Source organism: Bison bison, unplaced genomic scaffold, assembly GCF_000754665.1.
Source record: "Bison bison bison isolate TAMUID 2011002044 unplaced genomic scaffold, Bison_UMD1.0 scf7180017864108, whole genome shotgun sequence".
NCBI lineage: Eukaryota > Metazoa > Chordata > Mammalia > Artiodactyla > Bovidae > Bison > Bison bison.
In genome coordinates this window covers 1,271,862-1,298,879 of record NW_011494680.1, presented here as the reverse complement: position 1 = coordinate 1,298,879, position 27,018 = coordinate 1,271,862, and the positions used below count along the sequence as shown (strand labels likewise).

The 27,018-nt window shown below is 39.9% G+C and overlaps 1 protein-coding gene across 2 annotated transcripts in view; it reads left to right on the top strand.

The window, feature by feature from the left end:
- NSMCE2 (non-SMC element 2, MMS21 homolog (S. cerevisiae)) overlaps nucleotides 1-27,018 on the top strand; it is a 238,495-nt gene that overhangs the window by 12,828 nt on the left and 198,649 nt on the right. Inside the window, exon 1 of one of the 2 annotated variants that reach the window (XM_010838889.1) lies at nucleotides 6,980-10,900. The exons of the other annotated variant lie outside the window; for it this stretch is intronic. The gene's annotated coding sequence lies outside the window, so the exon portion shown is untranslated. Of the gene's footprint in view, nucleotides 1-6,979; nucleotides 10,901-27,018 lie in introns of those variants that run through there. 2 annotated transcript variants of the gene reach the window in all.

The window sequence follows — 27,018 nt, the reverse complement described above, 5'->3', positions numbered from 1 at the left end:
CCAACAAAGGCCTGTAGAGTCAAAGGCTATGGTTTTTCCAGTAGCGTTTTTCATGTATGGGTGTGAGAGTTGGACCATAAAGAAGGCTGAGCACTGAAGAACTGATGCTTTTGAACTGTGGTGCTGCAGAAGACTCTTGAGAGTCCCTTGGACTGCGAGGAGATCAAACCAGCCAATGCTAAAGGAAATCAACCCTGGATATTCATTGGAACGACTGAAGCTGAAGCATCAAGACTTTGGTCAACAGATGCGAAGAACCGACTCATTGAAAAAGATCCTGATGCTGGGAAAGATCGAAGGTAAAAGAAAAAGAGCACAGCAGAGGATGAGATGGTTAGATAGTATCACTGACTCAGTGGACATGAACCTGAGCAAACTCAGGGGGAAGCATACTTCTGTCACTGGTGTAGTCACTTTATTTGTTATCTGTCTGTCCTGTATGTAAGCCTTTTCCTCAGCTGTTAAAGTTCCCTGTACTGTTGCCTGGTGTCCTGGAGATACATATGAGATACTATTAAATGTATCACCACCGTTATTGTATTGTTTAGTCTTGATCTGGGAACATGCCTCACCTCCTGATGTAAGAGTTGTAGCGGGTGAAGAAAAGCGAGCTGGGAGAGCTGACTGTGGGCCGATACTATTAAATGTGCATGCAGTGAAAATCCCACATGGTGCAGTGGTAAAGAACCTGGCCTGCCAATGGAGGAGACGCTGGTTCGATCCCTGGGTCTGGAAGATCTCCTGGAGAAGGAAACGACAACTCTCTCTAGTATTCTTGCCTGGGAAGTCCCATAGACAGAGGAGCCTGGCAGGCTACAGTCTATAGGGATGTAAAGAGTTGGACATGACTGAGAAGGCACACAGACAGGCAGGGTGGTGAAAATCACTGAACGGGGTAGTCTTATCCTCACTCTATAGACGGGGAAATGAGGCTCACTGAGTTGAAATAACTTAGCACAGGGCACACACCTAAGTGACAGCTAGGGGATTTGAATTTAAAGCCAATTTGGCCTGATTTCAGCCCCTTGACCTAGATTTTCTGGTGCCACTTTCTCTTTCTGATGACCCTCAGTGGATGGCAGTAATTCTTACCAGCTGTTAGTGATGTCAGAGGCATTTTGGGGGTATATTTTCTCTATCTCTTATTGCAGTTCCTTTATATTATATGCCATTGATATTAATGTCTGTTATGTTACCTGTCATATTTGAGGCTTGGTTTTGTATGGTTAGCCTTTAAAGAGGTTTTTTCTTTTAAGTGATAGGTTTGTCATCTAAGCCATGGAGTAAAGGATGGTATATATACTTAATTGTGACTCTGTGAACCAGTAGTCATATTGGCATGTATCTCTTGATCCAGTTTTTTTATTTCAAGCATATAACTTTTAAATTATAAATAAACAGATACTTATTAAAAATTAGTCCCCCCCCCACCCCCCCGCCAAGAAGAGCATAATAGCAAGCTGAATTTAAGGGAATGCAAACAACTAGATGCATTGTGGAACTCCTCTTAATGAATCCCAGTTGTCTTAAGTTATTTAAAGTAACCAAGTTCTCCTCTAAGACCTACATAGAAAATAAACAGTTCAGCAAGGCTTCATCAGACCTGCTTTTCTCTTGATTACTTTATTAGGAGCAGATATAAACAGTGGGCCTTTTTTGCAATGTCTGCTATCATTAGGGGGTGTTATCATCAGTGTGCTCTCCGTCACTCAGTCATGTCCGACTCTTTACAACCCCACAGACTGTAGCAGCCCAGGCTCCTCTGTTCATGGAATTTTCCAGGCAGTAATACTGGAGCAGGTTGCCATTCCCTTCTCCAAGGGATCTTCCCAACCCAGAGATGGAATCCGTGTCTCGTGCATCTCCTGCATTGGCAGGTGGGTTCTTTACCACTGTGCCACTTGGGAAGCTCTTTGGTGACTCTTTATTTAAAAATCACCAGTGTTCTACCACCTTGGCTTTTCATGTGTTCCCCTTTTTCAGGTGGGCCCCCTTGAGAGGCCATAACCTGATATCCTGATAACAATTAATGCTTTTTCTTAAGGTGGCTCATGTGGTGAAGAACCTGTCTGCAATACAGGAGATCTGGGTTTGATCCCTGGATTGGGAAGATCCCCTGGAGGAGGGAATTGCAACTGAATTCCATGGACTAAGGAGCCTGGTGGGCTACAGTCCATGAGATTGCAAAGAGCCTGAGCAACTAACACTTTCACTTTCTTGGGCTTGGCTTCCTTGGTAGCTCATCTGGTAAAGAATCCACCTGAAATGCAGGAGACCTCGATTTGATTCATGGGTCGGGAAGATATGATGGAGGAGGAATAGGTTACCCTCTCCGGTATTCTTGGTGGCTCAGCCGGTAAAGAATCCACCCGCAGTGTGGGAGATATTGGTTCGATCTCTGGGTTTGGGAAGATTCCCTTGAAAAGGGAACAGCTGCTACCCATTCCAGGATTCTGGCCTGGAGAATTCCATGTACTATATAGTCCATAGGGTCGCAAAGAGTCGGACACGACTGAGCAACTTTCACTTTCATTGTATTTTTGTTTTGTTTTGTGTTTGGCCTTTCCTTTGAACTGGATTTCCTCGGGGCACAGACCTCAGGGTGCACTTGGGATATTTTCGGAGCCTGGGACTTTCAAATGTTGGATGTATATTAATGTGTTAGTAAATGGCTTTTAACGCAGTTCCTTAAATACAGATATTTGGATTCAAAATGCAGAAAACTAAATTGCTTTCCAAAATTAGAAATTGAGCACTTTTGTTCATTGTTGAACCTAATTTTTTAAGACTTTGCAGTTAATTTTTGTGTCGGTACTGATTAATCCAGTAGTGCTCAAACATGAGAGGAATTAACTTAGAGGGCTTGTTAAAACAGATTCCTGGGCCCTAGTTCTAAAGTTTCAATAGGTCTGGGTCAAGCTGATGTTGCTCCTCCGTGGGCCAAGAACCCTGGTCTAATCACTGTTTCCCCTTTGGCGGGAAGCATACACCACTAGGTGGCACCAGAACACTTGTCAATCAGTAGCTGTTGCGCCCTTACTGTGTGCGTTAACTGCAGGTTCAAGATTGTTTAAAAGGTATAATCGCTAAGTTACTGAAATTTCATAACTTGGAACCTGAGTTATTCTGTATATCTAAGGATACAAAAAACGTGTTGATTCTATCAGAACAACAGAAAGGTAGGGCTATTAAGGTTAAGGTCACCTCTTCCAGGAAGGAATGAGGACTAAATACCTGTCCTTTCCACTGGCTTTATTTCTATCTATCCAGGTTACTCAGTTCATTTACCAGAGATAGATGCGGGCCCTGTCACAAAATAGAAATGTACATCTCATATTTATTACTTACCATTCTACCTTAGTGAATCTTGTTGTTGTCGATAACATTTAAAAACCACTTTTAAAAGATTTATGTGTACTGTTCACACAAATATGAACAGTAGGTATAACTCTATCGGTGGGCCAGCTGTGGTGGGGACAGTTTGGGGACGTTAGAAAGTGTGAAGCGTGTTTTCCTTTCCTGCTGCCTTCCTTAGTCAGAAAGCCGGGCTGTTTCCTTTTTAAGGCCCACAGAGAGGAAAGTCTGGGCTGTCGTTGGCCTCACCTCACCTCGTGTTACTCTGCACTCTCACTCCATAAATTGCCAGCCATTCCAACACCTCCAGATTCTCTTTCTTCCCCTGACTCTAACAACCTGAGAGTTGGCATGGTTTCTGCACATGATGGAATGTGTGGAAATGATTGCTTGCTGTGCTCTCCTGTTTGCTAAGCTCTCCCATCCACATTGGGATGTTACTTTTTGAAATAGTGAATGAGTCATATTTTAGTTTTTAAAACAGAGTTTGTATAGTACCTCAATACTGCCTGGGTTTTTCTAGACGCTGGAGAACAATCTTTGTGTTGATTCTACTTTTTAAAAAATCTTTGAAGCAAAGACCTAACGGGTATGAAAATGACTACCACAGAAAAAACCGAAATGGAGTCACTTGATCAGATTTTAAAATTAGATTGGCACTTTATCATGTATCTTTGATCACTGAAAAGAATTAAGACTATTTTAATTTTAGGAAAAGGAGACAGTTCATAGCAGAAGTAGAACAGACTTTAGAATCATTTTTGAAATATCAGGTCCTTTTTAAAGGACATAAAAGTTTGTCTCTCAGTAAGCAGAAAGGAGGTTTTATTAGATTGGTGATTAAAAGATGAAACCAATTTGATTATTCTACAGAAAATATTTATTATCCAGATCCATTTCTCCCTGTTTCTCTACACCTGAAATTACGTATGTGTGTGCTACATAAATGTAAAGTATTATTTATATGTAGCAGCACTGTCCAGTAAAAATATGTGAGCCACATGTTTAATTAAAAATTTTCTAGTATCCTCATTACAAGAAGTAAGAAAAAAGAGGAGGCAATAATTTAGTAATATTTTATTTAATCTAATGTTGTCTAAAATATTATCTCAACGTATAATCAATATGACAATTGAGTTATTTTTGTACCCACATTCTTTTCTTAGTCTGGACTAGCAATGTTTCAGATGCTTAATAGTTCCATGTTAGAAATGGCAGTTGTAATAGCAGCAAGTACAGAGGGCATTTTAGTTTCCACTGACTCTCAGAGGAGGGCAGAAAATTTTAATGGTAGTTAAATCAGTTAGTTTTGAGATTTTTTAAAGTGGTTTTGGTGAATATTCACGTTAAACCAGTTGGTAAAATAGGATAATATATTATCTGTTGATTTTTTTTTTCTTTCTTTCTCGTTTTTTTTTTAATTCTTACCAGTCCTCTACCACTGGTGAGATTGGTATTTTAGGTTTTTCCCAAAATTGTTTAACTAGCTTAAAATCACTTACTTCTGCAGATCCTATTAATATTTGTTTGTTTGAAATGTCACATGCTGATTTGACTCCACACCTACAATATTTTCGTATTTGTAGTTGATGTGTTAAATTAGTTTCTTGCTGGTGTTGAGCAAGCTCGAGAGGCTAAGCCTCTTAACTTCAGCAGCCAGAATATTCTGGTTGCTGTAAACCATTAGGCCTGTCAGCAATTGACCTTGGAAATGCTAATTTGCTTCTCCCTGGGTGCTGCTCCAGGCACTGGCTTTCTCTCTGTGGGTGGGAGTTATGAACCCAATTTGGAGAAGAACTGGAGGCCCTTGGGGCAAGTTCCAAACAGATGTGCTTCTTGCTTCACTTTTGCACGTGACCAGCTCGCAAGAGGCATTCCTTGCATGAATTTCTCTAAAGGCATTTTTGAGTTGGCACTTAAGCCTAGACTGAAGTTGAGAGGCTTCATTACCATGTGGATCTGCTCTTCCCCTGATTCTAGCAGCATCTGGGCCATAATGAGATTGATTAAAAAATGATCTCACTGCTGTTTCATTATTGCTCTTGATGGGATTTTACTTAGGATAACTAACCTAGCTTTCTTTTAACCCCCTCCCAGTTAATTGCCCTATTTTTTATGGCTAAATAGTATTCCACTCTTTGGGTATACATTTTCTATGTGCACTGATAGACATCACATTGTGGTTATTAATAAATTGTTATTTGTATATTATTAAGAAATGCTGTTTTGCACATTTGATTTGCATTTCCCTGATGAGCAGTGATACGAAACTTCTTTTCATGTTCTTCCTGGACATTTGTGCATCTTCTTTGGAGAACTGTCTACTCACATCCATTGCCCATTTTTGTATTGAGTTATTTGTTTCTGAGTTATAAGAATTCTTTATGTTTTCTAGGTATCAGTCCATTATCAAATAAATGATGTGTAATTTTTTTCCCATTCTGCACGTTGTCTTTTTACTTTCTTGATAGTAGTCTTTGAAGCATAGAAGTTTATTTGATGAAGTGCAATTATCTGTTTTTTCTTTTGTTGCCTGTGGTTTTGGTGTCATACCTAAGAATTCATTGCCAAATTGAAGGTCTTGCAAATTTATACCTAGTTTTTCCCCAGGAGTTTTATAGCTCTAGCTACTCTATTAAATTCTGAATGAATTTTGTATGTGGTTTGAGTTAGTGGTCCAGTTTCATTCTTTCGCATGTAACTGTCCAGTTGTTACAGCACCATTCCTTCTCCAATGAATAGTCTTCGTTCCTCTGTTGAAATTCAGTTGACCATTGGCATACATGATTATTTTTGGTCTCTCAATTAATTCTGTTCCATTGATAGAATTCTGTAGTCCTGTCCTTGTGCCTGTACTGCAGCGTCTTGTAGCTTTGTAGTAAGAGTTGAAGTTGGAAAGTATAGTCCTCCAACTTTGCTCTTCTTCTTCAAAATTGTTTTGGGTCTTTGGGGTCTCTTGTAATTCCAGTTGAATTTAAGGATCAGTCTATCAGTTTCTACAAAGAAGACAGCTGGGATTCTGATGGGATTGCATTTATTTAGATCTTATTTAATTTCTGTCAACAGTGTTCTCAGAGTATTAGTCTTACACTTCTTTTGTTAATTTATTCTAAAGCGTCTTATTCTTTTTGGTGCTATTGTAAATGGAATTATTTTCTTAATTTCATTTTCAAATTGTTCATTGCAAATTATGAAAATACAATTTATTTTTATTTGTTGATCTTGTATCCCGCAACCTTGCTGAACTCACTTATTAGTCTATATATATATATGTATATTGTGTGTATATGTGTGTATTTTTAATGGATGTGGTAGGATTTTCTTTATGCAAGATCATTCATGTCATCTGTGAATAGAGATAGTTTTATGTCTTCCTTTCCAGTCCTTGTATTTCTTTTTCTTGCTCGAAGCTAGAACCTGTGGTAAATGCAGTGTTGAATAGAAGTGGCAGGAACAGGCATCCTTGTTGTTTAGGCAACCCCATGGACTCTAGCTTCTCAGGCTCCTCTCTCTGTCCCTGGAATTTTCCAGGCAAGAATACTAGAGTGGGTTGCTATTTCCTTCTCCAGGGGATCTTCCTGACCCAGGGCTTGAACCCGCATCTCCTGCATTGGTATGTGGATGCTTTACGACTGAGCCATTTGGGAAGCACAACAGGCATCCTTATTGTGTTCCTTATCTTAGGACAGAAACATTCAGTCTTTCATCATTAAATGTGATGTTCTCTGCAGAGCTCCCTTCCTCTTGCAGTGTCCTCCAGCACTACCCCCGTTGAGAAAGTTTAACATTCTGCTCACTGTAAGGAGAAATGCTTAAAGCCATTTCATTCATTACCACAGAGCATGTATAAAAAGATAAGCTTTGAGCTGGGAGAGGCAATAAATTGATTAACTGGCACAGCACATAAACAAGTAGAATAAAACTTTAAAAGCGCTGTGAGAGTACACTATGTATAGTAAACAGTGGGGGCATTGTGGGGTTAGTACATTCTAGCTGAGGGCCTTGAGGAGGAATTTCATGTAGAAGATGCTGACCAAAAGATGAATAGTGGCTTCTGTAGAGTGGGAGAGGGTATCTCTGAGGAAAGCAAAGGTGAGAGGTGGTCCAAAGAGTTTGGTGTCAAGGTCTGTGGAGGGTCTGGGGTTTTACCTTAAGTGGATGCTATCCAGTTAGCCTGCACGAGTGGATGGATGCTGGCAGAGGGCAGGAGACTCCTGAGTCTGAGACAAAGGCCTTTCCCGTGGTACATCAAGCCTTGTGATTCTGCCTACCTCCTGTAGGTTCACTCCCAATCTGAGTCCTTTCAGGGTTGATAGGGAAGAGCTCCAGGGAGATACTGCAGTGGGCTTGTGTTGGAGTTGAGGAACCTTAAGCTTGGGGAACTCAGATGTTTTGAATAGGCAGTAAGCCTGCCTGACTTTTGCTCTGGAGTGAGACTCTTGCTCTGTCTTAGTCTTCCAAAGCTTTGTTCATTATACAAACATCCTTGAGAGATAGTCTGGGACAAAAGGGCAGATCATGCTTCCGCACATTGTGCAGAGCTGTGTGAGGCATAAGAAGAATTGCTTCCCGACACCTGACAGATCCAGGGAGGTGCGAGTAGTCCACCTTGAAGGCTAGCTGCAGTTTGGCGCTTCTCAGATTTTTAGCACCATGTGTTAGAGCTTCAGTACCGTTACATCAAGATGACCTGGCACATTTCATCCTGCAGTAGTAAGGCCTTGGTTACTGGCACTTTCCTTCCTTCTTTTCCTTTTTGCCCGATAGGGCAGCAAAATACTTTGGTTGGCTAGGTAGAATAATTTAGGACTTTTAAGAACCAGGTCTGAAAGTTAATAGCATGGAGACTTGAGGTTTTGGCTTCTTCATCTGTAAAATAGGGGATAATATTGTCCTCATATCTAATGAGTATTTGATTGTGGGCCCACAAACAGCTCCTTTATTCCTACCTTATTTAGGGTTGATGTGAGAATTGAATAACATGTATAAAATGCCCTTCACAATACTTGGCACAAAGCACTCACATTTTATTGGTCAGTTACCTTTTTTCCCAAATTTTTGAACACATCCTCTCATTTATTTGTTTGGTTGTTTTACTGTCAGTTATAGTTTTTATTCAGTCTCCAAAGAGTCCACAGAGCTGTTTTCATTAGATTTTTTTTTTTTAATTGAAAAATCGTTGTTAGTTTCAGGTCAATTACTTTTTGACCACTGGAGGTAAAAAAAAAAAAAAAGTTAATAGTTATTTGGGCCCTTTGCAGAGGGGAATGATCCTTTGGAGCTCTTGGTTGAGAATTAGTATTGTATAAAGTAAATACTGTACAAATTTAATATTGTACAAATAGCCCTGAGTTAAAATGCAAGTTCTGTTATCTACTATCTGTGTTCCTTTAAATCAGTTACTTCAGTTCTTTGAGCTCCTTTTTCTTTGTGGGTAAAATATGGCCAATATCTCCTTTTCACAGTTGTTCCTAGTTTGAAACAGTTTATGCACTTTGTCATGCTGGATGTACTTTTCACCTTGGCTTGTCAGCCTGTAAACACTTACCTTGATAATAAAGAGAATTAGTGGATAAATAACTGTAAAGTATATACCTTCCCATTGGAATGGAGAATTACACAGAAAATGTGTTGTGATGGCCAAGTGTATGTGGGGGAAACGGATGGAGGTGAGCATTATCTTCTCAGTAGGAACAAAATGACATCTATGATGGTTTCTGAAGCAGAAGCGTGTTCTAGTTTCAGAAAAATTAGTATGGGATTTAATTTCAAGCACAGAGGATCAGGGTGCCTTTGGGACAGACTAAAATAGATATTTAAACTGGTTGCAAAAAAGGATTATGTGGTATGTTACACAGAAGATGCACTTCTTGTTAGTCTACTCTCTTACAATGGAGCCTTCCAGAGTCCTTGGATTATTTTGGAGTTTGTTGAATTTCAAAGAATTTCCCTGTATCTGCCTTATTTTTCCAAGGTGTACTATGCACTTGTGTTTAGATAGTTAATAATTGGGAAGGAAAATACCAATAATAGTTTAGTAATGAACCCTACTAAATTCATATATCAAATCCCTAATAATACCTAGAAGCCTTCTCATAGATCCAGGTGAACTTAGAGATTATCATGCGAGTCCAAGAGTTGTTTCAGATGATTGACTGTGAAACAGTTTCTCTTCTTTATTCTTTTCCCTTTTGATTAACTAATGGCATGTTACTGTAATTTCCCATTCATCCAGTTATTTAATGATATTAATATTTGCATTTTCACTCCAGTGATCTTGTTTTTGCTTCTCATCCTTACTGTTCTCACCAGTTGGGGAACTTCGCAAAACATAAGCAAAATCCTTCACATTTTAATACAGTTAGAGCACAAGTGAAGCAGATGACTGCCTTATGAACAGGGATTTTAATAAACTTTTGTTCTGTGTTTATTTAATGGATTTAATTGGTCCCAACCAATGAGCACCATGGGAATGGATTTCTCAAGAACCTTTTAGAAAGTATACTTGCCAAAATTTGAATTTCCTGTCAGTGTTTAAGAGGTGACTGATTTAACTTCTCTTTTTCATTAAGACTGCATTTTAACTCTGGATCTAGAAAAGAAGTGAAGTTTTAAGAGCTAGGATAGGTATTCATACGTTTATTAGAGGCGTTGAGTATTATAATTGGTATTTGCTCTAATTCTCTGGCTAGAATGTGGGAAGTGGTTTCCTAGGAATGAGCTGAAGGTAGACCAACCAGTCAGGAGGCTGTTCGGTCCCAGGCATTAGGTAGTAGTGACTTAGATGAGAAAGGTGGTGTGAGGTTGGTGAGAAGTAGACAGATTCATAAGAGACAAAGGCGGGATAATTGAGGACACTTAGTGATCTACTGAATGTGGAAATTGAGGGAAAAGGAAGAAGTCAGCACTGATACTCGTTTCTGACTGAAGCATTCCCCGTTAAGAGCCTGGTGTATTATTTTGCTGTTTCTGTGGAACAGCTTACCAGAGACTTAGTGGCTTAAAACAGCACAATCTTATTCTCTGACAGAGCTGGAGGTCAGAGGTCTGAAGTGGGTCTCCCTGGGCTAAAATCTCCATGTCAGATGGGCTGTGTTCCTTGGTGGAGCCTCTGGGGGGAGAGTTGTTCTCTTGCCTTTCTCAGCTCCTGGAGGCTGCTCACATTTCTTCCGTCTTCCAGCGTAGCGGTGGCCAGTCTGGTCTTTCTCATCCTGCATCACTGTGACATTGACCCCCGTGCTCTCCTTCACTAATAGAGGCCCTCGTGATTGTATTGTTAATAAGTGTACCCAGAGTAACCCAGGATAATTTATTTCCCCTTCTCAAGGTCAGTTGATTAGCAACCTTAATTCTCTCTCTCCGTGTAACGTACATACTCACAGGTTCTGTGGATTAGGAAATGGAACCTTTGGGGTGCTTTTATTCTGCCTACCACAAATGGGAACTCAAGGACTAGTGTTTTGAGGGGAAATGAATTCAGCTTTAGACATGTCTTCAAGTGGAGATGACCACTAAGCAGTTGGTCTTTGAGTTCAGTGTCAAAAAGGTAAGTATTTGGGAATAGCCTGCCCAAGGGAATTGAAACCATGCAATGTGTATTTGTTACTTAGAATATGTGAAATGAGCAGAGGGTCTGGGCCAGCATCCTGGGTTCTGGGTGAAGCTACAGGCAGATGAGATAGAGGAGGGGCTGCCGGGGGATAGGAGCACATCTAGCAGGATCTGGTTTCAGGGAGGTGGTTCTGTCTTCACCCAGAAAGGATCCTAAAGCATCTTTTTAAACCTCCTTCTATTACAAATCAGGAAACTGAGGCCCAGAAAGACGAAATAACTTGTCTAAGATAGTTGAACTAGTTAACAGGTGTACTTCTTGATTTCCTGCTTCAGTTTGTCTGCCACACTGCATCCAAGTCCATTTAATCTTTTCAATTTGAAGATGGTGTTGAGAAAAGATTTCGTGTGTGTGTGTGTTTTGTAGGTGTTCTGAATACCAAGAAAATAAGTTGTAGTAATAATGTTATCTGGCTAGTGCCTTACTTACATGCAAGTAAAATTCTTTACAGCAAATAGCAGTTAAGAATTATTTTTTTTAAATCATGTAGACTTTTCTAAATGCAGCTTCATCTCTTTTTGCAGTCTCCATTTCTCCTCATTTGGTTATTCTGTGCTGTCTCTCTCTTTTAAATAAACTTTTTATTTTGGAATAATATTGGTTTTACAGAAAGTTGTAGAAAACTCAGAAGAGTTTCCATATACGCTCACGCAGATCCCCTACTTGTTGAGATCTTGCATTCCCATGGTACGTTTGTCAGAACTAAAAACAACATTGGTGCTTTACTATTGACTAAACCAAATGGTGCACGCCAGACTTTTCAGATTTCACTAATGTCTTTTTTCAAGATGTTGTCCAGGATCCAGCCCTGGCTGTCACATTGAATTTAGTCACCATCTCTTGTTGCATCTTAGTCTGTTTCTTTTTTTCCCCATTTTTTTTCCCTTGGTTTTTATAACCTTGACAACTTTGAGGAATCCTGGTTAGATATTCTGTAGAATGTCCCTGAATTTGGGTTTGTCGTAGTTAGAGTGAGATGATGTGGTTTTGGCAAGAAGACCATGAAAGTCAGGAGCCCTTCTCATCACATGAAACGAGGGGGTGCCCGCCATCAGCATGATTTGCTGTGATATGGATTCTTGGCACCTGGCCCCAGGAGTGTTTATCAGGTTTATATACTGTGAAGTTACGTTTTTCTCCCTCTACATACTGTTCTTTGGAAACAAGTCATTAAATCTACCCATACAAGTGAGGAGAGTTAAGCTCCGCCTCTTAGAGGGACAAATATCAACATACACTATTGGGAATTCTTTTGTAAAGAATTGTATTTCCCCTGTCCCAGTTCCTAATTCATCTGTTTCTCTAAGGCGTTCTGGTTCCACTTACCAGAAACTGATATTTAGAAACTAAGATCTGGGTTCTAGGTATGCTTGTTGGTGGCACTAGTGGTAAAGAATCTGCCTGCCAGTGCAGGAGACTCGGGTTTGATCCCTGGGTTGGGAAGATCCCCTGGATGAGGCATGGCAACCCACTCCAGTATCCTTGCCTGGAGAATCCGATGGACAGAGGATCCTGGTAGGCTACAGTCCCTGGGGTCGCAAAAGAGTCGGACACAACTGAAGCGACTTAGCATGCACCAGAATGTCACTGCTTCTAGGCCCTTTCAGCAGTCAGAGATAGGAAGTGTATGCATGTATACTAATAGATATGAACACATAGCTGTCATTGTTTCTGTATCTGTCCATCTGTATCTGCATTGAAGTATCCATGTGTTCATGCTGATGTCTTGAACTCTTATCTAGTATCACATGCTAAAATTGTAGTCTTCTTCCTTTGCTTATCTGTAACTTCCCTCTTCAACATTAAGAGACTTGGTTCCCACTGTCCACCACCCAGATACTTTATTTTGTAAAGCAGTTTCAGAATTGTTAGCCCATACCTCCATGATGGACAACATTATAAGCTAGCATACAGTGTTTATGTACAGTTCTTTTTGTCTTTAGTATTAACAGTTTTCAGTCAAAACACCACTCAGGGTTGCTTAAGTCAGCTCCTTTCCCCTCCAGCTTCCTTCAGTGAGCTTATGTCAGATATCTGTGATGCAGGTAAATTCCTCTGTCATAATCCACATTCCATCCCAGGATCCATCAGGTCCCTGATTGTTGCTGTGTTGTGGTTCACGTTGTTTTGTATACATGAAGGTTTTGTGAGTTAAATTTGTATGGGTTTTGACATTCCACTCTCTTTCTGAAAATGTATACTATACTGAAGACATGTTTACTAGCAGCAGTGTTGGAAGTGTTATTCTGAGAGCAAGACGGTGAATGAGACCGTGGTTAGTTTTGTAGGTCGGCAGTCAGGGTTAATGAATCTTCTGTGGTCAGAGGTCAGGAAATAGTCCATGTATCAGGAGCCTTCAGTCATCACATGTTTGGAGGTGTTGGGGTTTAGAGGATTAGGTTTAGGGGTATTAGGATCAAATACAAGGTAAAGAGTTATGTTATATCACTCAATCAGGACATAGGTATTGGAACTTAGAAGTGACGGCAAATGAAATCTGCATAAAAGGACATAGGTGTATGCGTACACAGCCAACAGGAGCAACATGGCAGTAGCTGCAGTAAGTTCTGAAGTGGAAAAAACGCTTGGGGGTTGTAAGGACTTGAAGGGAAAGGTTCTGTCTCTTCGAAACCCCTACAGAAATGTTTCTCAAACTGCCGTCCTCAGCAGCCTGTCATAGAAACAACTGGGATGCTCATTTAAAATTGCAGAATTGGAGTTCTAGAAGCCAAGCCCAGGAATCTGTGTTTTAGAAAAGCAGCCCAAGTAGTTCTGATTGCTCCTGAAGTTTGAAAACCTCTGCCCCTTGTAGTGAGAGTGGGATGCCTTGAAGGAAGCAGCTGTACGCTTGTGTTTACTAAGTGAATCCCACATGTGCCTTTTGATCAGAAAGCTGGTTTTGCAAATAATATTAGAAAAATGCCTAATGCTTATTGAGTGTCCATTCCATGATGAGTGCTTTTAGTAGAGTAGCTCGTTTAGTTTCTGTGAAGAAGATACTATGATTATCCTCTTAAAGTTTAGAAAGTTTGAATAACTTTGACAAATAATTCTTTACTGGTAGGTTCAGTTCAAACCCAGGCATTCTACCCACAGAGCCCATGTTGTTAATTATGTTTGAAATCTTTGCTTTTGGGGGTTCATGCCATGCATCTTTATAGTTTCGGAGATAAATTAGCCCATCTAAGAAAGAAGAGACTGTTAAAGTTACACTGCTATTTTGGTGCTTCAACAACTAAAAGTTTACATATGTTCATATTTTATTGTTCATATTCAGCTCTCAAGGAAGCGGTGTTATAGTGATATTCCTGAACCCTGAGAAGAGGCATGTATCCTAAAAAATTTTTTAAACTGTTAAAAGATACTTAAAATAATATGACAGTGTCCCATTAATGTAAAAGTACGGAGCATAAGAGTAAGATCACAGATGTATAGGCTTTTAGACCTGAAATGAACTTTAAGGTCATCAATTCCCTCTTACAACAAGGGAACTGAGTCCCAGAAGATTAAGTTGTTAACTCCAAGTCTCTGAGCTAATTACCAAGAGCCCCAGTTGTCCTGATTGAGTTCAAGACCATTTCTACTTTCATTCTGTTTCTTAAGTATCTTTATGAAACAGTTAAAAAAATTGTAACTGGAATTGTTTTTAAAATCCATTCCATTTAGTTGAACCTGATTAAAAGTTACATAGATGTTCACTGGGGGAAGACAATTTAAGGCTGAAATGAGAAGCATATCTAGTAAATTTGGAAGGAACGTTGGATACATTTGCAAAAATAGACATTTGAGTAAATGACTAGGATACTTAAGCCAGAAAGTTTGTTTTAAAACAAAGGCTCTTGTGGAAGGTATTATTTATGCGATCTTATATTCAGTTCTGGTTTTCTAGCCTAATAAAGAGGCCTAAAATAATTCAAGAGTATAAAAATAGGAAAATAGCTGGCTGAGTTCTGCATTTGTTGAAAACATAGATTTGAAGTAATCCTTTTTTGTCTGAAAATTCTTTGAATTCAGAAAGTATCTCAGAGAAGAGCAACTTACCATTTTAACTGTAAAACATATATTAAACAGTACACCTCTGGGACTTCCCTGGTGGTCCAGTGGTTAAGACTCTGCGCCTCCACTGCCAGAGGTGTGGGTTCAATCCCTGTTCAGGGACCTAAGATCCTACATGCTGCTGTGTGCAGCCAAAAAGAGATTTATAAGAACAATGTCCCTCAAAGTTTATCGGACTTCAGAATGCCCTTTGTGTATAGTGTTAATGATTCAGTTGTGTCCGACACTTTGTGACCCTATGGACTGTAACCTGCCAGGCTGCTCTGTCCATGGAATTCTGCAGGCAAGAATACTGGAGTGGGTTGCCATGCCCTTCTCCAAGGGATCTTCATGACCCAGTGAAGCCACCTTCACCCCTGAGCCACCAGGGAAGCCTGAGGACTTGTTAAAATACAGATTGCTGGTCCCCACCTCAGCATTTCCAATTCAGCTAGTTATCTGGTGTCGGACCTGAGAGTTTGTGTTTCTAGCAAGTTTTCTGGGGAATTGCTGATGCTGCTTGTCAGACAACCACACTCTGAGAACACCGAATTCAAGAAAACGATTTATAATGAAAAGCAATCATACTCTGGTGAGGTAATTATAGACTAAAAGCTGGTTTCTTTGGTATCTGTTACATAAAAGATTTCTGTTGATTCATGTTTCCATACTTTACTAGTAAAACCATGATGACAGTGAGAGACATTAAAATGTTGTGAAGTCCCATCTGAGTCACTATGGTAAAATTAAATTATATTAAATGTGGTTTACATTATATGGTTAAATGTACTTTTTTGGTAATGTAGTTGTCTGAAAATTAGGAGTTCGTGTGTGGAGTACATTAAGGGAATATTTACCTTTATTTATTTTGGGGTACACTGGGTCTTCGTTGCTTTGCTCAGGCTTTCTCTCGTTGCAGAGAGTGGGGACTTCTCATTGTGGTGGCTTCTCTTGTGGAGCACGGGCTCTAGGCACGTGGGCTCTCAGTACTTGTTACTCTCAGGCCTTTCAGCAAGAGGACTCAATAGTTGTGGCGCATGGGCTTAGTTGCTCTAAGGAAGCCCAAGATGTGGGATCTTCCTGGACCAGAGATCAAACCCCTGTGTCCTCTGCATTGGCAGGTGTATTCTTAGCCACTGTGCCATCAACAGTGTTTTAATTTGCATTTCCTGGATGACCAATACTGTCAAGTACCTTTTCATGTGCTTTTTTTTGGCATGCATCTCTCATGAAAGTGAAAGTTGCTTAGTCATGTCCAACTCTTTGCAACCCCATGGACAATTCAGTCCATGGAATTATCCCAACCAGAATACTGGAGTGGGTAGTCTTTCCCTTCTCCAGGGGATCTTCCCAATCCAGGGATCGAACCTAGGTCTTCTGCATTGCAAGTGGATTCTTGACCAGCTGAGCCACAAGGGAAGCCCAAGAATACTGGAGTGGGTAGCCTATTGCCTCTCCAGCGGATCTTCCCGACCTAGGAATTGAACCGGGGTCTCCTGCATTACAGGCAGATACTTTACTAACTGAGCTATTAGGGATGTCCTACCTCTCCTGAAGTGTCTATTCAAATATTGTTTCCAGTTGTTTGGGGCTGTTTTTGTTTGTTTTGAGAGTTCTTTTTGTATTCTGAGTACAGTTCTCTATCAGATATATGATTGTGAATATCTTCTCTCTATCTGCACTCCTAACAGTATTTCAGGGGCAAAAGTTGTTCATTTTGATGACTCCAACTTATCCATTTGTTCCTTTATGGATTGTGCTTTTGGTTTTGTATCCAAGAAATCTTTGTCTAACCCAAGTTCACAAAAATTTTCTAATTTTTTCTAGAAGGTTTATGGTTTTATGTTTTACATTTAAGTCTGCAATCCATTCTGATTAAATTTTTGTGTATGGTGCAATGTAGGAGGTATAGATCAAAAACAAAGATTATTGTTTTTTTCTTTTTGCATATGATAGATCGTTGTCCCAGCATCACTTGTTGAAATGACTATCCTTTCTCCATTTCTCTTTGCTTTTTTGTCAGATCAGTTGTGCATATATGTTGTGTGTTGTTAACTTCTTGACTCTATTTTGTTCTTTTGGCCTGTCTTTATCCCAATACCATGCAACCCGGATTACAAAGGATTTATTACAAGTCTTGAAGTTGGCTAGTGTCAGTCTTCCATCTTTGTCATTTTCACAGTTCTTTCAGCTGTTCTAGGTCCTTTGTATTTCCACATGAATTTTAGAATCAGTCTGTCAGTTTCTACAAAAGGTCATTTCAGTGCAGTCACTCAGTCGTGTCTGACTCGTGTCGTGTGACCCCATGGACTGCAGTGTGCCAGGCCTCCCTGTCCATCACCAACTCCCAGAGCATGCTCGAACTCATGTCCATCAAGTCGGTGATATCATCCAACCATCTCATCCTCTGTCTTCCCCTTCTCCTCCTGTCTTCAATCTTTCCCAGCATCAGGGTCTTTTCCAGTGAGTCAGTTCTTCGCATCAGGTGGCCAAAGTATTGGAGTTTCAGCTTCATCATCAGTCCTTCCAATGAATTTTCAGGACTGATTTCCTTGAGGATGAACTGATTGGATCTCCTTGCAGTCCAAGGGACTCTCAAGAGTCTTCTCCAACACCACAGTTCAAAGCATTAGTTCTTTGGCACTCAGCTTTCTTTACAGTCCAACTCTCACATCCATACATGGCTACTGGAAAAACCATAGCTTTGACTAGATGGACCTTTGTCAGGAAAGTAATATCTCTGCTTTTGAATATGCTATCTAGGTTGGTCATAGCTTCCTTCCAATGAGCAAGCGTCTTTTAATTTCATGGCTGCATTCACCATCTGCACTGATTTTGGAGCCCAAGAAAATAAAGTCTGTCACTGTTTCCACTGTTTCCCCATCTATTTGCCATGGGACCGGATGCCAGGATCTTAGTTTTTTGAATGTTGAGTTTTAAACCAGCTTTTTCACAATCTTCTTTAACTTTCATCAAGAGGCTCTTCAGTTCCTCTTCGCTTTCTGCCATAAGGGTGGTGTAATCTGCATATCTGAGGTTATTGATATTTCTCCCAGCAATCTTGATTCCAGCTTGTGCTTCATCCAGCCCAGCATTTTGCATGATGTACTCTGCATATAAGTTAAATAAGCAGGGTGACAACATACAGCCTTGATGTACTTCTTTCCTGATTTGGAACCAGTCCGTTGTTCCATGTTCAGTTCTAAATGTTGCTTCTTGACCTGCATACAGATTTCTTAGGAGGCAGGTCAGGTGGTCTGGTGTTCCCACCTCTTTCAGAATTTTCCTCAGTTTGTCGTGATCCACACAGTCAAAGGCTTTGGTATAGTCAATAAAGCAGAAATAGATGTTTTGGGGGGACTCTCTTGCTTTTTCTATGATCAATGGATGTTGGCCATTTGATCTCTGTTTCCTCTGCCTTTTCTAAATCCAGTTTGAACATCTGGAAGTTCTCACTTCACATACTGTTGAAGCCTTGCTTGGAGAATTTTGAGCATTACTTTGCTGGTGTGTGAGATGAGTGCAATTGTGAGGTAGTTTGAGCATTCTTTGGCATTGCCTTTGGGATTGGAATGAAAACTGACCTTTTCCCCATCTATTTTCCCCATCTATTTGCCATGAGGTGATGGGACCAGATGCCGGGATCTTAGTTTTTTTGATTGTTGAGTTTTAAACCAGCTTTTTCACAATCTTCTTTAACTTTCATCAAGAGGCTCTTCAGTTTCTCTTCGCTTTCTGCCATTAGGGTGGTGTAATCTGCATATCTGAGGTTATTGATACAGATTTTCCAGTATTATTTTCCAGTCCTTGGCCACTGCTGAGTTTTCCAAATTTGCTGGCATACTGAGTTCAGCATTTTCACAGCATCATCTTTTAGGACTTGAAATAGCTCAACTGGAATTCCATCACCTCCACTAGCTTTGTTCATAATGATGCTTCCTAAGGCACTCTTGACTTTGGACTCCAGGATGTCTGGCTCTAGGTGAGTGATCACACCATTGTGCTTATCTGGTTCATTAAGCTCTTTTTTGTATAGTTCTATAGTTTTATATACAAATGAGCAAGGGAAAGGCTAACAGAGTTTTGGCAAGAGATTGCACTGGTCATAGCAAACACCCTCTTCCAATGACATAAGAGAAGATTCTGCATATGGACATCACCAGATGGTCAACACTGAAATTAGATTGATTATATTTTTTGCGGCCAAAGATGGAAAAGCTTTATACAGTCAGGAAAAACAAGACTGGGAGCTGACTGTGGCTCAGATCATGAACCTCCTTATTGCCAAATTCAGACTTGAATTGAAGAAAGTAGGGAAAACCACTAGACTATTCAGGTATGACTTAAATCCATTATGATTATACAGTGGAAGTGACAAATAGATTCAAGGGTTAGATCCGATAGACAGAGTACCTGAAGAGCTGTGGACGGAGGTTTGTGACATTGTTTAGGAGGCCATCCCCAAGAAAAAGAAATGCAAAAAGGCAAAAATGGTTGTCTGAGGAGGCCTTACAAATAGCTGAGAAAAGAAGACGAAAGAGAAAAAGAAAGATATACTCATCTGAATGCAGAGTTCCAAAGAATAGCAAGGAGCGATAAGAAAGCCTTCCTCAGTGATCAATGCAAAGAAATAGATGAAAACAATAGAATGGGAAAGACAGAGATCTCTTCATGAAAATTAGAGATACCAAGGGGACATTTCATGCAAAGATGGGCGCAATAAAGGACAGAAATGATATGAACCTAACAGAATCAGAAGATATTAAGAAAAGGTGGCAAGAATACACAGAAGAACTGTACAACATCTATAAAAAGTCTGCTGAAAATTTTTGTTTGCTTGTTTTGATTGGTATTGTGTGCCCTGCAGCCCGGAAACTCCCTCATGATAGTAAGATGGGCCATTATGGGACCTTATGTGTTTCCAGTCACTGTCCTTCCTTCCTTCTTGCATATGTCTGTTGTCTTGCAAACAGCTTTTCATTTATTTTCACTTTGAATTTTTTGGGTGTCTTAAGCAGAATAATAAATGTGGTTCCCATGATTCTACCTTGGCCAGAAGTGCAAATACTATGGTAGGCTTTTGATAAATAAGAGTAACGTCTCTTGAGAAGGAGAATTGATAACAACATAGAAGGAGGATTAGAGCAGAAAAGATATTGGAAAGGGACTTCATTAAGGAAGCAAACTGCTAATATGAGAAAGAAACAGGAAAGATTGAAATTAAGGCAGCTGTAATTAGGAAGGAGATAATAGTTAAGCAGGCAGAGCTGATAGAACTCGGTAACTAGTTCAATGTGTGTGTGTTAGTCGCTCAATTGTGTGCAACTCTTTGTGACCCCGCAGACTGGAGCCCACTAGGCTCCTCTGTCCGTGGAATTCTCCAGGCAAGAATACAAGAGTGGGTTGCCATTCCCTTCTCCAGGGGATCTTCCTGACCCAGGGATCAACCTGGGGTCTCTTGCATTGCAGGCAGATTCTTTACCAGCTGAGCCACCAGGGAAGCCCAATATGGAAGTTCAGTATGGAGGATGCTAAAGGGAGAAGTCAAGATGACTCCAGGGGTTAGGTCTTGTATAATGTTTATTTCTGTTGCGGTGCAGAGACCGGGTGCCTGTGTGTGGGATGTGATTGATTGGGCCCTCCCATTTTATAAATACTACTGCAGTGTTCTAGAACCAGTTAGTTACTCATTTAATATTAATAGTTCTTTATTTCTTACTTTGCAGTTCACTGCTGTCATCCAGAAGCTGATATATTAGGGTGATAATTCCTATTACAGAAGTAGTCTACTTCATCCAGCAGAGTTCTCTAAGACACTTCTAGTCAGTTTAAGTGTTTATAGATGATTCTTTCTTTGATAAAGAGGCCTTTAAAGAAGGCAAGACAGAGACAGTATTCAGAGTCACTACTGATTTAAGTCAGGTAAAGTGAAGTGAAATAAAAGAAATCTTAGAAATGATGAGATAAGTAGTGAGAAAAATAGGAATCATGGTATAAAAATCTCAGAGACATCTTTTCAAGATCTTGCATTATTCGGAGTTACAGACATAAGGAAAAATGCTGATTAGCTGGTACAGTTATTAAAATGTGTATGGTAAGTTATGATAGACTTATTTTTTGGAGCTGTCAGTGATTGAAGTTTAACAGATTGATTTGCCCTTGTTTTATGAAATCAAATATATTTTATTTTCTGAAAGTAATTAGCATAGAATTTATCCTCCAACAGATAGGATTATGGAATATAGTTGTTCTCTCCTTCTGTAATGGTGGCCCTTCCACTCTTGAAGAAATGTTTCTCAGAAGAAAATACTTCTCATTTAGAGCAACACTTGATAGGTAAATGAGAGAGAATATAGTTCCTGTCTTCATAGGTCTTATGATCTAATAACTTCTTATCTCCTCAAACTTACATTTATAGTTTTTGTGAACTTAATTTTTGTTTAATTAAAGTGTTCCTTAATTAACTTTCTATTTTAAAGTAGGCTGACCCCATTCGTATATTTTTTCTTGGTTTAAATTTATTTGAAGTGAGTATGGCGATAGGCTGGTCTAAGGTAGTTGCTGTTCATTAACCTCATTTTGAGTAGCCATCTCATTTTATGAACTTACTAGATGTTTTTGTTCTTGATCATTCTAGTTTTTCTCCACTCCTCCTTCCTCTGTGGATTTTTTGTGTTTTTTTTTTTGGACTAGAGTGACTGCTCTGGTACGGTAGAGATGGTTTCTAATCTAATGTGCATAGATCTTAGGAAGACATTAGACAAAGTCTTATGACATGGAAATAGGTTATGCCCAAAGGTTGATGATTATTGAGGTAGTTAGGAAAATGGACTCTGTTACTTAACCCTGATTTGAGTCTTCTCTTTGCAGTTTGTTATTTGTATGATGTTGGCTTAAGGTTCTTTACCTCTCTTGAGCTCTTTTTTTTTTTTTTTTTTTTTAAGTTTTTTCCTTCCATCAAAAGAGGAATGACAGTGTCTTCTACACAGTTATTGCAAGGGTTGAATGAAATGAGGCATGTAAGTTGCTTAGCATAATGTCTGACATACACAGTGCTCAATAAATGTTAGCTATTATTTCATTTAACTTCTTGAAAAAATAGTAAGAAAGAGGGTTTGGATTTATGGATCATAGAAGATAGGGGAGGCTACCTGTTAGATGGCATTTTAAAATTCAGAAAGACCTCCACCTCCTGAATGAAATAGAATGCCAGATTTCAGAAACATGAAATCTGACAATCTTAAATTTTGAATATTAGATTGAAAAATTCAGTGGTACTAATGTAGGAAGGGAGAGGTCTACTTTAATAGCAGTTCCTGTTGAGGTTTTGTTTTGTTTTTTTTTAACAAAGTCAACCCAGGATCAAAGTGGTACACATGGAATAATAGTATTATCATAGTCTTAATTTGTTAACGTGTCATTGTAATTACTGTTTTTTTTTTTTTTTTTTTAAATTTTTATTCTGGAGTCCATCTTTAAAAAAGGAACATGGGTACATGAAGGCAGGAACTTGGGGCTCAATTATTTATTCTGATGAAGCAAAGACTTGCAGAGTGGGAGATACTGAGCAGCCACCTTCAGTAGTCCTTCCTGTCTTTGAAGGACTGTAATCTGGGAGAGTTGACTCTGTGTGGCCCCAGCAGGTGGCTCTTCTGCAGCTCTGGAGTTGAGGACCGGGGTTCAAGTTCTACATCTAACACTGAGGCATGACTTCAGTGGCATCACTTAACCTCTCTGAACCTCAATTTCCTCAACCATATAAAACAGAGAGTAAAATCACTCCATAAGGAGGTTATGAGGTGTCAATGAGTTAATGTGTGTGAAAGAGCAATTCAGATTTATGGTTGTCATTGCCTCGAATTGTTCTAGAAGGCGCTGAATCAGCTCTCTCTTTGGAATGATTCTAATAATTAGAGCCATTCGATGGAGAAACAAGCTTTCACCTAATGCCGAGGCCACATCGTCATATGAGGGCTTTTTAGAAACTTCCGTGTAGAATGGAAATTTGTAAGAATCCTTTGAGCAGATATAGGGTGGTTACCTTGTTGATTGCTCTCTCCAGGGCACCCAACACCACGCCAGGCACATGGTCTGTGTTTGGTAGGTGTTTGTTCGCTGAGTGAATGGAAATTTCCCCCTGACATTCACATGTGTTCTTTGTTTAGCATCACTCTTTCCTTGTATTTAATGTTCATGTTCTTCTCCCAGATGTTCTTGTTTACCTTTACATATTTTAAAATGGATATTTTGATAGTAAACTGAAGCAGCCACTCATAGTTCTTTCTGTTCAGGCACATTTACCGAAGACTAGGGCAGAGAGAAAATATTGATGTAATTGTCAGTGTGAGGCATTGTGAGAGCTGTTTTTCTACAAGTTTGGCCATTTAATAAAATTTCTTATTTCTCTACTTCTGTAAGTGTTTTCCGTAAGTATCTGTTTCTGTAAGTATATATAGACACTTTTAAGAGAGGACGACTTATACATCCTCTCTTAAGAATCCGCAACCTTATGCATAAAATATTTCCATGGGATTAAATTCCCAAGAACCTCATAATAATGGTTGCCTCTGAGGAGGGAATTTGGAGGTTTGGAGACACCACGTTACTGTACTGGTTGAATTTTTCAACCATATGTTTAGTTAATTTCTTAACTATATACTTTATTGCTTTGAAAAAGTGAAATGACCCAGAGAGAGAGAAAGAGAGAGAGTCGCTCAGTCATGTCTGACTCTTTGCGACCCCATGGACTGTAGCCTACCAGGCTCCTCCGTCCCTGGGGTCTTTCAGGCAAGGGTACTGGAGTGGGTTGCCATTTCCTTTTCCAGGGGATCTTCCTGACCCAGGGATCAAACCCAGGTCTCCCTCATTGCGGGCAGACACTTTACCATCTGAGCCACCAGGGAAGCCAGGAGATAACCCAGTGATACATAATTCAGTAGATACTAGGCCATTTGAATAAGCTTTTCAGAGAATTTCTGCTTATATCTGTTTGCTGAGTTTTTCATGGGACAGTTTGTCTTTTTCTTGCTACATTGTATTAAAAAACAATTTTTTTTTTTTCAAATAGATACTGGTTTAAGTGAAATAGAAGATTTCACTTGGGGAATATTGTAAAATACACAAAAGTTAACTGTAAAGTAACCTTCCTTTATTTAGAGTCCACTATGTTTAAGACATCCTGTGGGTGCTTTACCTACATTTTTTCAGTGTTCAACATGAGGTCTAAGCCCCACTCCCTTTTTTGTCTTTGCTGCCATAAATTCATGCAAGAGCTTTGATGTTGAACCAGAAGTCAAAGCCAGGCTTTGTTCTTTAAGCCTCCCGAGCCTTCTTCAGCCCCCACACTATTATCTAAAACTTGGGCACAGCCAAGGACTTGAAAACCAGCGAGAAATGGCAGTCACTGAAACTATGTTGGCTGGGATGCTGCTGTAAATATTACATACTGCCTTGAGTTCACTGTTTCTTTCCAGTCTGCTGGGGATTAGATAGGAACAAATGGACAGGAAGGGTATAGGAAAAGGATCTCAACCATGTAAAAGACAGACTTGACCTTGAAGATTCAATTCAGTTCAGTTCAGTCACTCAGTCGTGTCCGACTCTTTGTGACCCCATGAATTGCAGCACGCCAGGCCTCCCTGTCCATCACCAACTCCCGGAGTTCACTCAACTCACGTCCATCGAATCAGTGATGCCATCCAGCCATCTCATCCTCTGTCGTCCCCTTTTCCTCCTGCCTGCAATCCCTCCCAGCATCAGAGTCTTTTCCAATGAGTCAACTCTTCGCATGAGGTGGCCAAAGTACTGGAGTTTCAGCTTTAGCATCATTCCTTCCAAAGAACACCCAGGGCTGGTCTCCTTTAGAATGGACTGGTTGGATCTCCTTGCAGTCCAAGGGACTCTCAGGAGTCTTCTCCAACACCACAGTTCAAAAGCATCAATTCTTCGGCACTCAGCTTTCTTCACAGTCCAACTCTCACATCCATACATGACCACTGGAAAAACCATAGCCTTGACTAGACGGACCTTTGTTGGCAAAGTAATGTCTCTGCTTTTCAATATGCTATCTAGGTTGGTCATAACTTTCCTTCCAAGGAGTAAGCGTCTTTTAATTTCATGGCTGCAGTCACCATCTGCAGTGATTTTGGAGCCCCCCAAAAATAAAGTCTGACACTGTTTCCACTGTTTCCCCATCTATTTCCCATGAGGTGATGGGACCAGATGCCATAATCTTTGTTTTCTGAATGTTGAGCTTTAAGCCAACTTTTTCACTCTCCTCTTTCACTTTGATCAAGAGGCTTTTGAGTTCCTCTTCACTTTCTGCCATAAGGGTGGTGTCATCTGCATATCTGATTCAAGGACCTTATAATAGCTAGCCAAAAGAGGTCTGTGGATATGTTTTAAAATGATAGATGCCCATAGCCTGGGATTCATAGGGCTTTTGTTGACTGGTAAAGACTAAGATTGTATCCAGAGATTGAGTTCTAAATTTTATTCTCCATAGAATTTACTTCAAGCAATATTTTGAGTTATACCTTTATCATGGTGGTTTATATATACTAACTACACATCCTAAGGAATATTTATCTATATAATGAAAGGTGGTTGCCATTGCTTTGGGGTAGAATTATTTAAGTCAGTCTCTCTTTGACTTTCTCTCACTCTTAGAAGAAGGTAATGTTTAGGAGAATTTCTTAGACCAGAGAACCGATTTTTCATTATTCCATGACTTTTACATGAAGTGTGTTTTACTTATTTGTGTGTAGTAGTTCAGACACTATTGCACATGCCTTCCATGCTCTTAGTCAGACCTGAGGTCAGATCCTAACTCTACTGTTTATTAACTGTGTGACTTGGGACAAATGACTTAGCCTGAGTGAGCATCAGTTTCCTTGTCTTGAAATGATATTTACCAAGACCGCATTTACTCTGTTGTGACAGAGGATGAGGAATGTGTTCAAAGTGCCTGGCATGTGGTCAGTGGTCAGTGAAGAGTTAATCTATGTCTTCTCTGTTCGTTCTCGGGGTTTTGTGTGACCATTTAAACCTATGGAGGTGGAGAGGACCGAGGGCATTTGTTTAGCCTCTATACAAACCGGTGAACACCTGATGTACACTAACGCTTCCAGACACAAGTCACATTTACCCCCTTACCTGTTAAGCCTTTCCTGCCTCACATGAGCAGTGTTAGCCATTCCTTCCGAGTGCATCCACCTCTGCCTGGCTTGTAGTAAGTGCTTAATAAGCATTTGCTAGGTGAGTGAGTTTTCTGGACAGTAGTGTGTGAGTGGGTGAGTGGGTGGGTGTGTGGGGATGGGGGATTGTTGATAAAGCTTCTCATAGCACGTTGTAGTCTTGTGGGTTTATATTAGTGCTTTGGTCTCACATTATCCAAACAGCTGAGAGAGTTGAAGCAGTGAACTTCACTGGATACTGTTTAGTTCTAAAGGCAAAGTGCTTTCAGCATTTAGACTAACTACATTTGTAGTATAGTTGCCCATTCTGTAATTATTATAATGATAGATAATATTTTGTGAGTGCATACTGTGGGCCAGGCCCTGTGCTGATCAGTTTAGCTACATTTTCCCACGTAGTCCTCACATTAGCTTTATGAGTTATGTGCTATTATTGTACCCATTAGACAGAAGAGGAAACTGAGACTCAGCGTTACGTGCCAAAGACTACACAGCTAGCAAGCAACATAACCTGGATTTGAATGTCAAGTGGCTCCAGAACTGTCTCTTTGAGTTACTGTATTATACAGCTTCCCTCTTCTGTATTACTATGATAAGAAAATTGTATAGATGGGTATAGATGATTGTAGAGGTCAGTATTTCACAAAGATTTCCCCAGTATTTCCTAAGCTTGTGAAAGAAGCAGTTGCTTACCAGTTGGTGTCATATACTGTTATACTCTTCACTATAATTTCTGGTGGGAAGCAGTTATGTAATGTGCATTCCGTTTTAATTTTACCACGGGAATGTCTGTGAGGAGGAATAATGGTGAATAAAGTACAG